This window comes from Carassius auratus, chromosome 22 (assembly GCF_003368295.1).
Source record: "Carassius auratus strain Wakin chromosome 22, ASM336829v1, whole genome shotgun sequence".
NCBI classification, from domain to species: Eukaryota; Metazoa; Chordata; class Actinopteri; order Cypriniformes; family Cyprinidae; genus Carassius; species Carassius auratus.
The window spans coordinates 12763257-12766870 of NC_039264.1; the positions used below are offsets into that span (position 1 = coordinate 12763257).

General features: G+C 34.1%; 1 long non-coding RNA gene across 1 annotated transcript; it reads right to left on the reverse strand.

Annotated features, from left to right (window-relative positions):
• Positions 1-211: 211 nt before the first annotated feature.
• LOC113039747 (uncharacterized) lies at positions 212-2884 on the reverse strand. Its single transcript, XR_003275066.1, has 3 exons — positions 2829-2884; positions 605-676; positions 212-481 (listed from the first exon to the last, which is right to left on the reverse strand). It is a non-coding gene; the product is annotated as an uncharacterized LOC113039747 (long non-coding RNA).
• Positions 2885-3614: the final 730 nt, after the last annotated feature.

Consider the following 3614-nt stretch of genomic DNA (forward strand, 5'->3'; position numbering starts at 1 on the left):
TTAAGAAACAAAATGTGACCTTCATACTATTTATAAAAAGGTAAAAAGTTGAAAAACTGTAATTATATATATATATATATATATATATATATATTTTTATGTATAATTACAATTTTTATCTTAAAAAAATGGTAGTAAAAATTAACCCAAAAATAAAATAAAACATCCAAAACTACAGCCCATGTCCCAAGAGACCAGGTTTACTGGAGCATGTGAAGTTGAGGCCGTGTGGGTTGGTGTAAGTGTAAAGAGTGTAAAGTCCCAGCGTCGCTCTCTGTCTGAGCCACTGAGACAGCCATGACAAATGACAGTCACACCGCAGACTGTTAGAGTGCAGCCGGCTATGAAAACAAAAGCAGAAAACTGCTGAAAACGGACTTTGCAAGTATCACATACAGTCAATACATACAGGACCTCCAGGACTCCCATGGCCCGAATCGCTCCATCCTCAAAGCAGCTGATGTGGTTCTTATCCAGCTGTCTGAGATCAACACAAACACAGTGGGACACAAGACATTTTGATCATTTAAAGGTTACATTTAAATCATGTTATTGGGGAACTTAATCATTTATAGATAAATAAAGTTGTGTGAATTTAACTCACAAGTTCTTGATGTCTGTGGCTCCTCTAAATGCTCTTCTTGGTATCATCTGGAGAGCATTTTCACTTAAGTCCCTAATTAAAAGAGTTTGCAAAAGGTCTACTTGAGTTAAATAAATAATTATTCATGCAAAATAGAACTGAAACGCAAGTTTAGGTTAGAAAACATAAAAAATAAATAAATAAAAATAATCAAAGACAAGATGCAACTTTTAGTGCTATTTTAGGTTGGAAGACCCATACAGTCCATCCAAGATTTCGATGAGTTTGTTTCTTCATCAAATTTGGAGAAATGTAGCATTGCATCATTTGATCCTCTGCAGTGAATGGGTGCCGTCATGAGAGTCAATCCACATCAATCCAGTCCATCAGTGAAAGTGAAAATCGGCTTGCTTGTTTGTGGAAACAGGTCCATGATTGGGATGTTTTTCCATTTCAAACCTCTTCTGGCCAAAATATGAGTCCAAAATCCATAATAATGCTTCCTCCAGTGGAAAAAAAAAACCCATCTCCTGTCGTCAGTGAAATCAAAATGCAACACACTTGTTTGGAACAGTTTTGGACTGTTTTCACTTGAAAACAATGCTTACTCTGGCACTATTTCACACGTAATTCATACTAGAAGATGTTTTCACTGGAGGAATAAATATTATAGATAAAGGACTCATGTTTTAGCTGGAAGCAATGGTTAAAACATCTTAATGATGGATTTGTTTCTTACAATCATGCAGTTTTTGGCTACTCAAGCCATAAACTGATGGTCTGGAGTGGTGTGGATTACTTATGGATTATTGTGATGTTTTTATCAGCTATTTGGACTCTCATTCTGACGGCACCCATTCACTGCAGAGGATCCAATGAAGCAATGCTAAATTTCTCGAAATCTGTTGAAGAAACAAACTCATCTGCAATATCTTTGTTGGCCTGAGGGTGAGGACATTTACTTATTTATGTATCTATTACTTTGATTTATTTTGATTAACTATTCCTTTGGTAGCTTATTTCTAGTCAATCTTGGCAAAACTCAATTTTCAGAAACACAATTTGAGATATTCTTGAGATGTCAAAGCTGTTCTATTATGACCTTTAACCATAAAAAAAAATGTCCCTGCATGAATAATATTTCCAAATTGGTGATAAAATAAGCGTCACACAATCCCACTGCCATAGTTTTGAAATGCATCTATATTTCATATCTAGTCATGCACAGTGCTGTTCAGCAGGAAATGGACATTTAATAAAAGAACATCTGGATTCCTAAATGTCATTTCATCTGTTTTCTCTCCATGTGAAAGCAATCGGTGACCTTTTCCTAATGCATGTGTTTTTTGCAGCAATTGCAAACTGTTGTTAAGTTCCCCGCAATTGGTTCAAGATACAGTCGCCGTTTGATAAAGGCCTTTTATGTTCCTTCAGGATGACCAAACAGTTCAGCAAATTAAAGCTCATTTTCTTAGTTTAAGGAGTAAAATGCAGTAAAAAGCTAAAAGCTAACAGCAGACACTGAGCATTAGCTGTATCATTAGTGTCATTTGCTAAGGCACTATTTCCAGTAGAAGTCAGGACACTGAGCAAGTACAATGAATCATACACATAATAAGAAACCTAATCAATTGTGAAATGGAGTAAGAAAAGAAAATGCTGAATATTTTTTAACAAATGGAGTCAGTTTTTCTGTTACTTAGTGTATAAATGAACACAAAACCTCCAGCTGTTTAACTCTGAAATGTGAATGTGGATCTAAAATGGATTGTGCGTTCAATTGCTTCTTGTGTTTTTAAATTGCAAATATGAATAAATATGGATCTTATTTTGTATCATTATTAATGGAATGCATATGTAGGTCAAAATAAAATGTAAACATTTAAACATCATATAAACATTTATATGATATTTAATGCATTCCATGGGTCATTTTTTCATAAAATTTTAGATTAGTTAAGCATCATGATATCACATTTCAATTAACAAAATGCTCACAAAAAATATTGTTTTACACAAATAAGATCCATTATTTATTACAGAATAATACATATTTATGAAGTAAAATGCACCAAATTGCTCATATTTGACCCACATATATACTCTGTGACACAGTTTAATTGTATATTCATTCTAGAGTTAATTAGATTAATTTGACACTCATGTAAATGTAAGCAATTATTTCTGCTCTAGAGAGCAATCAGATTTCATTGCCTGTCATTCCCACATGTTATTTTCTACTTACCAGCTTATTACCTGTGAATGCTGGCCACTGGTTACAGGTCCACTCAGGTAATTATCTGAGAAAAAGACCCCAGTAATCTCACGTATTAATGCAATAAAATTCAGAGATATGAGTATGAACTCAACATTTCTCATTGGATTCAGGAGTGAAATTGCTCTCTATTTGTACTGTATGTATCAATTGCATTTTCAGAGAAACAAAACTTTCCTCTGGGTTAGATAAGTGTTCAGTTGAGTTCAACTGGTTGGGTAAAATGCCAACATTTTCTAAAAAATATTTTCAAAATTATTTTCTTATTAAAAATATTGTTTCAATATTACAACCAAAAGATGAAGAAGAAGAGGACAATAAAGACATGAGTGGGAAATAAACAAGCAACAATTTATGGGATCTGACACACTGTAACTGGCCAAACTGGTTTCCTTTTGTTAGCTGTCATCTTTCTTACTGTAGATTCATCTTTTTGTGTTTGACGCACTGTTTACTAAGGTATATTAAAGGGACAATAAGTAACTTTTAGCTATTTTATTATCTAAAATCAATATTTTTATTCATAAATATGCCCTCAATGGTGTACAAATACCGATGCCAATGTTTAAACTAATCCTTGTAAATGAAGAATTTATTATCTTTATATACATGGGACGGGTAGGTCGACGGAGGCTTCCATGTAGTTCCGCCATCTTGCAAAACTATAATAGCAGAGAGGGACAAAAAGTACTAAGCCAACGCGTTTCCACAGCGCGTTTTCGGTCAGAGCCAGAAACGCAGGTGCAGAGCAGTGAG